Source organism: Anabrus simplex, chromosome 10, assembly GCF_040414725.1.
Source record: "Anabrus simplex isolate iqAnaSimp1 chromosome 10, ASM4041472v1, whole genome shotgun sequence".
NCBI classification, from domain to species: Eukaryota; Metazoa; Arthropoda; class Insecta; order Orthoptera; family Tettigoniidae; genus Anabrus; species Anabrus simplex.
In genome coordinates this window covers 5,872,653-5,885,364 of record NC_090274.1, presented here as the reverse complement: position 1 = coordinate 5,885,364, position 12,712 = coordinate 5,872,653, and positions in this window count along the sequence as shown.

Below are 12,712 nucleotides of genomic sequence, written 5' to 3'. Positions count from 1 at the left end.
CAATTTATCTTGAGGTGACTATGGTTATGTAACTGTTTCTCCTTTCTGTCAAGCATTAAATTAACCTTCATTCGAGTCACTTCAGTAGCTTGAGATTAGCCTCTGCATCATCGGGCCGCGAGCCCAATTAGGGTTTTATACTTCATTTTCTAGGAGCGCAAGTTGACGCCTCCATACATTTTGTGTTGGGGCCAGTAATTTAACCAGTTCTTCTTTTCCACGAAGGCCCAGTAGGTTGGGTAATAGATATCCCTGTGCACGATTGTAAAATGTAAATTGGGCCTAGAGAGGCCAGGAATTTGTAAGATTGTTGGTGTAATGTTGCCTTGAGTGGGCTGTAAAAAATTGAGAGCGCAGTCTCCTTGGTTAAAGTTGGGGATCATGTAAGCTCTTTTCTGAGATTGCTGTAATATTGAGGGGTGCCTTTGGAGCTGGAAGCTCAGTACTTGTAACCTTGTTATTTCACCTGGTGAAAAGTTTGTTAAGTTTGTGATTTATCCTTATTTAAAGTTTTAAGTTAATCTTTGATATAGTAGATAGAGCCAATCAGCCCGCACCTTCTTTCCCCTCTCTGCGATCCACAAAAACACGGTACCAATAATAATAATATTGCTAGTATTACGTATTTATTTTTACTGAATGTTCTAGATTGTAAAAGGAAATTTTTAACATAATGTTAATTTAAACAGCGGAAAAATGTTGAAGATTTCGAAAATGCGACCAAAAATATGTTAAGTCATATTTTAAAACATTTTAGGCCACAAATGCTTGCATATTTCTAAAAAAAAAAAAATAGGTCATAAATATTCGGGCCCTAATAAGGTTCGGATGTTAAGGAAAAGTCAAATTTCTTTCCTGAGCTCATTTTAGTCAAAAACTGAAAAATAACCGTGTATGATGGGTCACTGACCAGTGGTGCAAGGTCTCCCGAAATTTCGCATCTCTCGATTTTTTTTAACAGACCAGAAAACTCGAAGAAACAAAAAATCGCCCGAAATTTCTTCCAACCCAAAGTTAAGGAAAACGAATAACAATGATAATAGTACATAATATAGTAAATCTCTTACTGAACTCAAAACTCAGGCTTGACTGCATCATTCGAAGGGAAATCCCCGCCCCGCATATCTGCATCCCGCGACAACTTCAAAATTGTACACAATTTCTGCGCCTGATGAATAACTGCATCTACAGGAAGAGTAGGGAGAAAGAGAAAAAGAAGAAACAGAGTGACCAGAAAGTATGGGTGAGTGAAATTGTATATTTTTCTCACAACAACTTCACATCACTATTGCATTCTTTAATTCAGCTATAGTGCAGCATATCAGTGCTCTAGAAACTACCGAAATTATCATTAAAACTCCCGAAATGTTTGCGTACAATCTACCAATTTTTATTTGTACATCTGGCAACACTGTCTCTGACCTCGTTTAAAGCAATTTTTTGTTGCATATAAATGGATGTTTCGGTCATTTTTATTTTTTAGTCATATTTTGCTCAATTTAGTGATATAAGGTCATATATGGTTAAACTTTCAGCTTTTTTGTTTAAATTAAGGCGTCGCTTTAGCAAGGTACATATTATCTACGTAGACTTTGAAACACAGGGTTTCCAAATACTGTGGTAGGTGTATTTTACTTTCTTTTGCCGAAACATACAGTGTAGGAGGGAGGTTTACAAGACATGACTCCGAGAAAGAGATGCTGTATGAACGTACGCCGACAGATACCAAAATGCATGCCAATATTTCGTTCTTTTTTTAGGAATTTCGCCTCAGAGCTATGATACCGAATGAATGTAGGAAGTTTTATCTTGGATTCAGGAGGTCAAATGGAGTGTATCGCGATTAACCTATGTAAGGCATTTGATAGGATAGATCATGGGAGACTACTGTCAAAAATGAGTGACAAAAAGGTTGCTATATTTCTAGAAAATACATCTCAGAGAATTAGAGTAGGTGAAGCTTTATCTTACCCTGTAATAATTAGGAGGGGAATTCCTCAAGGCAGTATTATCGGACCTTTATGTTTTCTTATATATATAAATGATATGAGTAAAGAAGTGGAATCAGAGGTAAGGCTTTCTGCCTTAAATGCAGATCAGTAGTGATTGACAGTTTGTGTCTGCTGTATTATCGCTCATCATGTCAGTAATACTCTAATACTTGATACGCTTCCCTAAAATGCTTAGCTCATATTTTACCTTTTCTGGGCATATTTGTTTGTTTTGTAGCTCCTTAGGTCTTAAGCTTCTGCCGTGTCAAGAAAACAAGGCGAAACTCTCTACGTTTCGCAGAGAACTTTACACCGCATCTTCAGAGGAAAATCTCGACTGTTGATGGGGAAGACTGGAATGTGGACATTTCCAAGAAGTAAGGGGTGAGCAAAGTGTTCTCACGTCTCCGTATTCATCCTCACTTAAAGCTGTGTTCATATCCAATACCAAACGCGCAAATGCTTCAAAATCCTCAAATATCTAAGAAAATGACTGAAAAAGTACAAAATTTTCTAATGAATTCCACAGAATGACCAAATAATGACGTATAATTTTAGGGAGGTCAACTGAGTAGAAGGAGGTTCGTTTTCCACCTGAACCATCCTCTAAGTGGTTTTCCGTGGTTTCCCACTTCTCTTTCAGGCAAATGCGGCGATGTTACCTAACTTAAGGCCACGGCCGCTTCCTTCCTTCTTCCTTGTCTATCCCTTTCGATCTTCCCATCCCCCCCGCAAGGCCCCTGTTCAGCATAGCAGGTGAGGCAGCCTGGACGATGCACTGGTCCTCCTCCCCAGTTGTATCCCCGACGCAAAGCCTCACGCTCCAGGACACTGCCATTAAGGCAGTAGAGGAGGGATACCTCGCTGAGTTTTTCTAAACCGATTCCAGAACAAACCAACAACTCATTTAATGACAGCCGGGCTCAGTAATGCTGACCCTCTAAGCCCAACTTTTAAGGTGCTCAAATACGCGAGCTTCATGTCGGTAGATTTACTGGCGCGTAAAAGAACTCATGCGAAACAAAATTCCGTTATTTCGGCTTTTCCGAAAATCGTAAAAAGTGGTTAGTGAAACGTTCCATGCAATGCCAAGCTCCAGACGAAAGTCCTGGGTTCAAATTCCAGCCGGGTCGGGTCAATTTTAGACATAATTCCTACATCAATGTTCGAGGTGAGCAAAGAAAAGCCTTCCTTGCTTGTGCTAGTCTGCATTGAAGGATGCTTTAGCAAATGGACTAAGTAGTTGAAAAAATTACAAATATTTATGTTCCGAGGTATCTGTGGAACAGCAGAGATGAAAGAAGGTGCGGGTTGGAATAGGTCTAACTACAAGTTCGAAAGATGAATTAAAATTTCAACAAAGGTTATATTTTCAAAACTTAACAATGGTGACATAGAATTTGAAAACTTAACAAGCCAAAATCAGATACAAAGAAATTACAAGTGTTAGGGGATTATTACAAGGTCTGGGCTTCGAGCCACACAATCACAATCCTTGAGCTATTACCAAGGTACAAAATTGAACAAAGGGGCAGAAAACCCTATCATGCCAAGGAGCACTTGCTCCTAATTACAATGTTAAGCCTCCTAGAGGCACACAGAGATGAAATTTAGGAAAGAGCAGACCCGCTCTCAAAGTTCAAGCCTATCAGGAGGCCATAAGCAGACTTCACACTAACTGCCCTCAAGGCACACATATAATGGTACAGGGGTACCTCGTACCCAATCTACTGGGCCTTCTCAGGAAGGAAAACAAAACGAGTTAAATAAATGGCCCAAAATACAAAATTGAATGGAGGCGGTTATTTGCACTCCTACACTAAAGTTTTTTTTAAAACCTATGTGGCGCTAGGCCGATAATACAGGGGCTAATCCCAAGCTAGGGAGGCGACTCGTATGAGAAAACTTTAATACATTAATGAAGAGAAGAAATGGTTACAAAAACGTAGCCACCTCAATTTCAAAATGAAGGGGAGTTCGAGAGGGTAAAGCACTCTCTATCCCCGCTTTACAGTGAAAGAGATTTGTAGATTTTACATAGACAGAAAAGGAATTTACATTTAAAAAAGATGGGTTACATATTAAAGGATTCGAACCCTCCCCGAGAGTTAGACTGCTGAGCTAGCAAGAAATAAAGATGTTAAAAGGCCATTACCTTGTAGAAGAACTGCTGCTTGAAGAAAGAGGCGCTTCCCGCCACCTGCTACATATCCACACACTGAGTTAGATGTTATACTAGTGGCACCGAGACAAGAAAATCAGCAGTTTTTATACCCTCGTGGAAAATTCGAGACCTTTCAGGAATGAGTAGACACCCCCCCCCCCCATTGTATTGGTAGACAAATAATTACACATGGAAATTCGAAGAAGAAAGCAATGATTCGGGGAAAATTAATTACAGAAATTAGTGATTGGTTAAATTCAAAACAGGCGGAAAGAAAGGATTAATGTTGCCAACCCACAAACCACAGAACAAAATTTAGTAAAAACAAAACTTAGGAATACAAAATTTCTTCAGGCGAGTACATTTCATTACACCAGAGTGTATTACCATAGTTTTTATGTAGAGACATTTGGTAGAGAACGTCCACACTTCTTAAGCATTACTTTGTCAATTTTATATATTTTTCATCTAAACAGTGTTATGTGGCTGAAGATGTTGATAAAATACGAAACATGTACCACTTTTAACCATTAAATTGCCTTAAGCAATCATTGTATCGACTAGGTGGAAAATAATAAATACTTAATTGTGAATCTATTGAAGTGCGATACGGACCATGAAACTGATTTTATGTAAACAAAAACACTTCAAAATTCACACAGAGCCATCTTCTGAGAAACTGTTGAGTTAATACAGTTTTTTAAAGTTCAGGCTTTCTCCTGTGGAGGAGTTTCTATTGGCGCAATATTTGAACTAGCGGCGTGGAGGTGTACCGCCCGGGACAATTTACAAAGTTGTTGAAGAATCATGAAAGGAAAACATTAACAATTGTTATCTCAGTGTGAACAGTTTCATCAGTGCAAGCTCGTTTCACTATCGTCATAAAAGCCACGGTGTTTCAAATATCATTCTCCATCTTGCTGGGTAGAGACATAGCCAGCTGTCAACGTTGAACACAAGACTCGATTGTTGTGTCCTCGGAGCCCTGCTGGCCTTTAGATAAGGTGTCCTGGGCTCAAATCCCAGCTGGGTTGGGGATTTGGTTAATTCCTTTGGCTCGAGGACTCGGTTCTTGTGTCATCTCAATATTAGATTCCGTCGTGGGTAGGTGCAAGACCGATTCCAATCTACTCTCGAACGTTCCAATATGGCGAATTAGTAACTGTGCATGTTGGAAACGAGGGTTTGTTGTTTTCGCATGCAATCGGTTTAATTTCATGAAAGTTGATGATAAATTTCAGTTTCTTCGGAGAATATAAGTGTGCGAGTGTTCTTGTATGAGTCAGTGGACACTTAGGATCTGTAATTATATGCAGTGAGAATGTGTTTGTTTTGATCGTGTTGTTCAAGTAACTACGGCAATGCCTCTCATATAATAATTATTCGGAAGTTTTCCTAAGGAATAAAACATCAAGAGAGATATGGATTATGAATACACATCGTGACTGTTTAGAAGTAGATAACAGAACAGTAGTGTGCATACGACATCATTTTGATCTGGTTCATGCTGTGGTTAACTGTTATCAAGCAAATTGAAGCTCGTCCATGTAGGTTAAAGACACCCATGGTTAGAGTCAAGAGGTTTTGCATTCGTGTACCTTAATGGGTAAAGACCTATTATATCTTTAGTGTCTGAACGTTTCATTACTAAGTTTACCATCATTGTGTGAGGTGCGCTATGCCATATGTCAACATACGTTTTAAGAGTTCCCAGGGCCGCTAATTGGGTTATTATCATTTCGGGTGTACTTTCCTTTCATTGGGTGCTGAATATTAGAAATTGTCCACCACTTCGAAACTAACTTAAGACAACAAGTTATATTTCATAGTTTTCATGAGAGGAATTGCGCATCAGAATTTGTTTTTAAGCATTCAAAATGACGTTATAAATATAATTTGAACATTTTATTATGTATTTTCATCTCTCCAGTGACGTGAGATCTAAGAGAAAACGTTATTAGAAATGTCTAAGTCGGCCACCCCCGGAGGCCCGGGATAGATTCCCGGCTCTACCACAAAATTTGAAAAGTGGTTACGAGGGCTGGGACAGGGTCTACTCAGCCTCGGGAGGTCAACTGAGAAGAGGGGGTTCGATTCCTCCTCGGCCATCCTCGAAGTGGTTTTCCGTGGCAGGCAAATGCCGGGGTCGTACCTAACTTGAGGCCTCTTCCTTGGCTATCCCTTCCAATCTTCTCATCCTCCGCAAGGCCCCTGTTCAGCATAGCAGGTGAGGTACTGGTCTCCTGCCCAGTTGTATCCCCGACCCAGAGTCTGAAGCTCCAGGACACTGCTCTTGAGGCGGTAGAAGTGGTATCCCTTGCTCAGTCCGAGGTAAAAGCCAACCCTGGAAGGTAAACAGATTAAGAAAGAAGAAATGTCTAAATAATCAGCTTGTTCTCTTTTAGTGTGGGGCTGTCCATGAATTCTAGTAGAATATATATCATTGTAGTTTATTGTATGTGATGCGCAGTTGTTGGCGGAGCGTTTTAATGTGTGCAACACTGATTTTCCTTATGATGTTACATTTATCAAGTTAAATTACCTCCATTAGTTAAATAAATTCATGATATGTTAGTGTTAGCCAATAACAGCAGTCCGGCTACTTCGGCCGCCATGTTCTTTTAATGTTATGGTCTGAGTATTGGGGTCGGTCTTGGTAGAGGCTCATCCTCGCAGAACCGCAGGTCGCTCATGAGCGTAAACTCGACAGGCAGGCCTCTCCGGAGTCCATACGCTATTATTATTATTATTATTATTATTATTATTATTATTATTATTATTATTATTATCGAGTGAGTTGACCGTGCGGTTAGGGGTGCGCAACTGTGAGTTCGCATTTGATAGGGAGTAGGTTCGAACCCCACTGTCGGCAGCCCAGAAGATGGTTTCCGTGGTTTCCTATTTTCACGCCAGGCACATGCTGGGGCTGTACCTTAATTAAGGCCACGGCCGCTTCCTTCCGACTCGTAGCCCTTTCCTATCTCATCGTGAGCTTAAGAACTATCTATTATTATTATTATTATTATTATTATTATTATTATTATTATTATTATTATTATTATTATTATTATTATTATTATTATATTTTATTATTATTATGCCTGAATGGTCCCTTTCGGAACACATGAAGCTTTATTTATGATTTCGACTAAAGATCCTTTTCCTTTCTTCCGTCCACTTGGTACCTGCTCTTTTTGGTACTTCATTCTCTGGAGTAACTTCCCATTTGTCGATTTTCTTTCTATATATATTTCGATTCAAAACGTCTTCACAGAGAATTTGTGCGTTCCTCATGTCCGCTTTTGTTTGTTGTATCCAAGGAAAATTCTTCAGTTTGTCAACTCTTTCAAGAACTTGGTGGGTTAGTCTAGTTTCTGGAAGCCTCTTAACATGTCCATACAATTTTAGCCTTTTTTTCCTGAGGTCTGCCGCAATAAGAGATAATTTTTCTGTGGATTTCCGGGTTTGGAGGCGGTACCCTTCTCCCGTGTGTCTGGTCCTAAAATTTTCCTCATGATTTTTCGCTCTTCTTTTAGGATATTTTCCAGTTCGCCCTTTCTATGAAGCGTTAGAGTTTCCCCTGCATATAAAGCCTCAGGTTTGATTACAGTATTGTAATGTTTAATCTTAACGTGGAGAGACATACATTTTTTGTTGTAGATTTCTCTTGTTCTCCCATAAGCTCTTCTGAGTTTTTGGACACGGTTGTTTTGGGCTATTTTCTCTTGTCCGGTTGGTTCGAGGATTTCGCCGAGGTATTTGAAGTGAGGGACTCTGTTGATTTGTCCGTATTTTGTATTGAGACTATGGATGTCTAGTTTTGCACAGAAAAATTCAGTTTTCTGGAAGGAGATATGTAGTCATTATTATTATTATTATTATTATTATTATTATTATTATTATTATTATTATTATTATCGATTTTGGCCATCTAAAGACCACATAAAATAAGCCAGTGGATTCATTTCGGTTTGTTTCCTGCTTCCTAATAGTTCTTCATTATTTCACTGTGTGTTTCCTCCTCTCTTCTGTCCAGATGTTACTTCGTTCCTTCTTTCCTTTCTCCTTGCTTTACGTTGTTCTGTCCTGTGTTATATCTGCTGTTATTCCCATCTCTCTTCACACTTGGCATTCACCGATTGCCTGTAAACATGATTAACAATGTGTTTTGTGAGTTGGCAGTAGCCATCCTCATTATGTGACCAAAGAACTTAAACTCCCATCGTCTCAGACATTCATTCAGTTTCCCTTGTTCCTGTGTCTGAACTCCCCATTTTCCGTCTTTAATGAGCCCCAAATTTTTCTTAGAATTTTTCTTTCCTTTCTTTTCACTAGCTCTCCTATTTCCCCTTATTTCATGGAGAACATACACACCGTAGCATACAGACATTTTGGTTTAGTTACCGTGTTGTAGTGCCTGATTTTAGTTTTGATAGAGAGACTTTTCTTATTACAGGAATCCTTGTTCAGCTGGTAACCTTGTTGCAAATTCCTTGCTCTTAATTTATTTGCTTCTTTGACTATGCCATTAATTTGAATTACTTCCCCCAAGTACTTGAACTTGTCTAACCTGTCATTTCTCCATATTCTGTTATTAACACTGTAGATGAATTTCCAATATTAGTCATAAATGTAGTCTGAATTCCAACTTTCTCTGCAGTTTCTTTCACAAGCTTTACCTGGATAAGTGTTGTTTGTATATTCTCCGAAAGAACTGCAATATCGTCAGCGAAGGTTGAACAATTTATACCTACCCTTTTAAATTTCGACCCTAGCCTTATTTCACGGTGAATTCCTCTTTCTTTCATCATTTCTTCCCATACTATTATTATTATTATTATTATTATTATTATTATTATTATTATTATTATTATTATTATTATGATTATGGTTACGGGGTTTCCCGTGGAACGCAGAGGTGAAAGAAGGTGCCGGGGTGAATGGGTCTAACTACCATATCAAGAATTAAATTGAAAACTTAAACTGAAGGTTATATTTTCAGAATTTCAAACTTAACATTTTTTTCATGGCAATATTACAGGTACAAGTACGTCAAGTAGCAATCATTCAACAAGACTGGGAAAAATCCAAGATTCGGAATCTTAACACTTTGGGCTTTAAGCCCCTAGCTTTAAATTTCCTGAGCTACAAGCTCAAATTTACAACCGAGCACAAATTATTCAGGGAAAGAAATCCCCTAATTCAATAGCACTTGCTCTCCAAAATCTAAATATCCAGCCTTCCAGAGCCACCCTTTACAATTACAAAATTTTGGAAAAGAGCTAACAGGCTCTCAGTTTCTTCTCGCCTATTGAAGGCAATATCCGAACATTACAATCACTCGCCCATCAAGGCACAACTTACAAATTGAAAGGTAATGTTATACAGGGGTATCTAGTACCCAACCTACAGGGCCTTTGCGGGAAAGAACAGGTTAAGTAAATGGCCCGAAACACAAACTGAATGGAGGCGTATACTAGCACTCCTAGATATGAACACTAAAACAACCTAAGGGTCTCTAGGCCGATGAAACAGGGGCTATTCCCAAACTACTGAGGTGACTCGTATAGAATTTACATCACCACAATACAGAATGAAAAACAGTTATGATACGTAGTCACCTCAAACCAAGATGAAGGGGAGCTCGAGAGGGTACATCACTCTTTATACCCAATTTACAGTTAAAGATTTATGAAGTTTTTACATTTACCGGCTGAAAGTTACATTTTTAGAAAAGATGGTTACATAGTTAACGATTCGGACCTTTCCCTCGGGTTAAATTGCGGAGTTAGCAAGAAAGAAAGATGTTATGTGGCCATTACCTTGTAGATGTACTGCTGACCGAAGAAAGAGGCCGCGCGCCTCCTGCTTTGACATACACACTTAGTAAGATGACGATCAATTCGCCAAGAGACGTGAAAAGCCGCAGTTTATAAACTCTCAAGGAATGTTCGAGATCATTCAAGATGAATCAGGACACGCCCTCTTGATTTTATTGGTTAAACACAAGGTGAAGAAGAAATACGGGATTGGTTGGAAATTAATTACATTTAATTCGGGATTGGCTAGATTCAAAACTGGCGGAAAGAAAATGAAGAATTGCCAACCCAAAAATAAATGAGCAGCAATCAGTTACCAAAAACCTAGAAATACAAAACTTCTTTAAATCATAAGTTCTTTCACTTCGCACCAGGCTGCATGATTATAGTTTTTGTAGTGTCATGTGTGGAAAAAATGTCCAAACTTCTTGATGATTGGCAAACAAAACAAGGAGAAATTCACTCAGGTTATGCAACTGCATAATAACGAAATTACATAATATTTTAGTGGTGACATCTTCTGATTAAAGTTCCAAGTTGGTGTAGTTTCAGTTTCACTGATTTACCAATAGAGGAGTTCGTTTAGGCAGTAGTTTTGAATGCGCGGCGTTGAGGTGTACCTCCAGGTACAATTATTATTATTATTATTATTATTATTATTATTATTATTATTATTATTATTATTATTATTATTATTATTATTATTATTATTATTATTATTATTATTATTATTATTATTATTATTATTTACATGGCACTGTCAGATGATACCGCCTCGTGATGAGCAACGGATCTGCAGAGTCAAACTGAACTCGGGACTGGGAAAGAGTCTGACATTTGCAATCCGTGTTAACTGGAGGTTGGGATGGTGAGAAATGTGTTGAGTTCCGACTTAAATGGAGGTTGGAATGGAGTTCCGACTTAAATGGAGGTTGGGATGGTGGGAAATGTGTTGAGTTCCGACTTAAATGGAGGTTGGAATGGTGAGAAATGTGTTGACTTCCGACTTAACTGAAGGTTGGAATGGTGAGAAATGTGTTGACTTCCGACTTAACTGGAGGTTGGAATGGTGAGAAATGTGTTGACTTCCGACTTAACTGAAGGTTGGGATGGTGAGAAATGTGTTGACTTCCGACTTAATTGAAGGTTGGAATGGTGAGAAATGTGTTGAGTTTCGACTTAACAGGAGGTTGGGAGGGTGGGAAATGTGTTGAGTTCCGACTTAACTGGGGCGTGGGAATGAAAAAAGTTCATGTACGTACTGAATGTATCTCTTAATATAATACTGGTGTTAATGTTCAATATAGTTAACCTTGAGAGAGAGAGCTGTCAGCTGGGAAAGAGATTAAACCATCCCATCACTTGAAGCACCGCTTGCACGTGCGACGTATATTTACGGAACGTATGTCAACACAGATGAAGTTAGAGCCAAACAATGGACTTATAAATAAAGAAGATCAAGTCGCTGTTGATCCCGGTAGGTAAAGAACGTTATCTTGTTTGGAAGTATAAATCAGTGAGGAGAGAGCGGCGTCTCCCCTCCACCACTATTCAATAACAATTCATCCTCTTTGAAAGCAACAATGTTGTTAAAAGCAACTTTTTGCGCAGGACAAATAAAGTGAAACTTTTCCAGGTGACGGCCGCTGACCAACAACTATGAATTTCAGAAAACAAACAATATAATTTATAAGGAGCAGTCAGATGAAAAGAGAACGCCCACTACACTATGACCATGGAACGGTTTTATTCAAAAGTAATTGCCAAAAGCGTTAATACATTTATTCCACTGGGAGACAAGACGATCAATTAGAGTTTTTCAGAAAGAGGTAGGTCGCTGACGGATCCACAGCCGCACCCACTCTTGCACTTTCTCGTCTGAATAAAACCGACGCCCACGAATATCTTTCTTCAGGTCGCCAAAAAATGTGAAAATCACAAGGTGAGAGATCCAGTCTGTATGGAAGATACCAGAAGACTGGAAGTATGGGGGCCGAGCATTATCATGCAAGAGGATGACTCCGTCCGACAGCATTCCACGGCGTTTTGACTTTATGGCGCGTCTTCATAGTGCTGCGCATTGATTGTGGTTCCACGCACGAGGAAGTTGCCAAGCAGAGGACCGCTTCTGCCAAAGAAGGAGGTCATCATGGCTTTACCGGGACTTGTGTGAACAGCTTTGGCGGAGGGAGAATTGCGATGTTTCCATTGATGGCTTCGCCGTTTGCTCCCAAGGCTCGAAATGGTGGCACCACGTCCTCGGGACAGAAACACATGCTCTTCCCCGTGGTAGCGCTGTACATGACTCGCCATTCTGTCAGTCTTTTGTCCCTCCGTCAGTTGATGCTGAACCCACTGTGCACAAATTTTGCGGAAATGCAAGTGATCTTTGATAATGTCATGCACGGAGCCATGGCTAATGCCGACCTGAACACGAATTTCTTCTTCCGTGATTCGTCGGTTTTCCCGCCCTATCGCATCAGGAATAATGGCTCGATGAGCCTGTCCTGCAGTGCCAAGGACAAGCTGTGTTCGCCATACACATGCAGCGATGAGTTTCGCGAACCCCAGCACCTTCAGCAACCAGAAAACGAACCATACTTCTCTGGTCTTCTTTGCTTGCCCCATTTCTACAGCTGGATGAACACATTAGACCAGTCCGCACACCAACAAAGACATAAGCATCAAAAAAGAAGAAAACCTATTTCAAGTGTGTGCATCAGTTCGTGGCGAGCAGC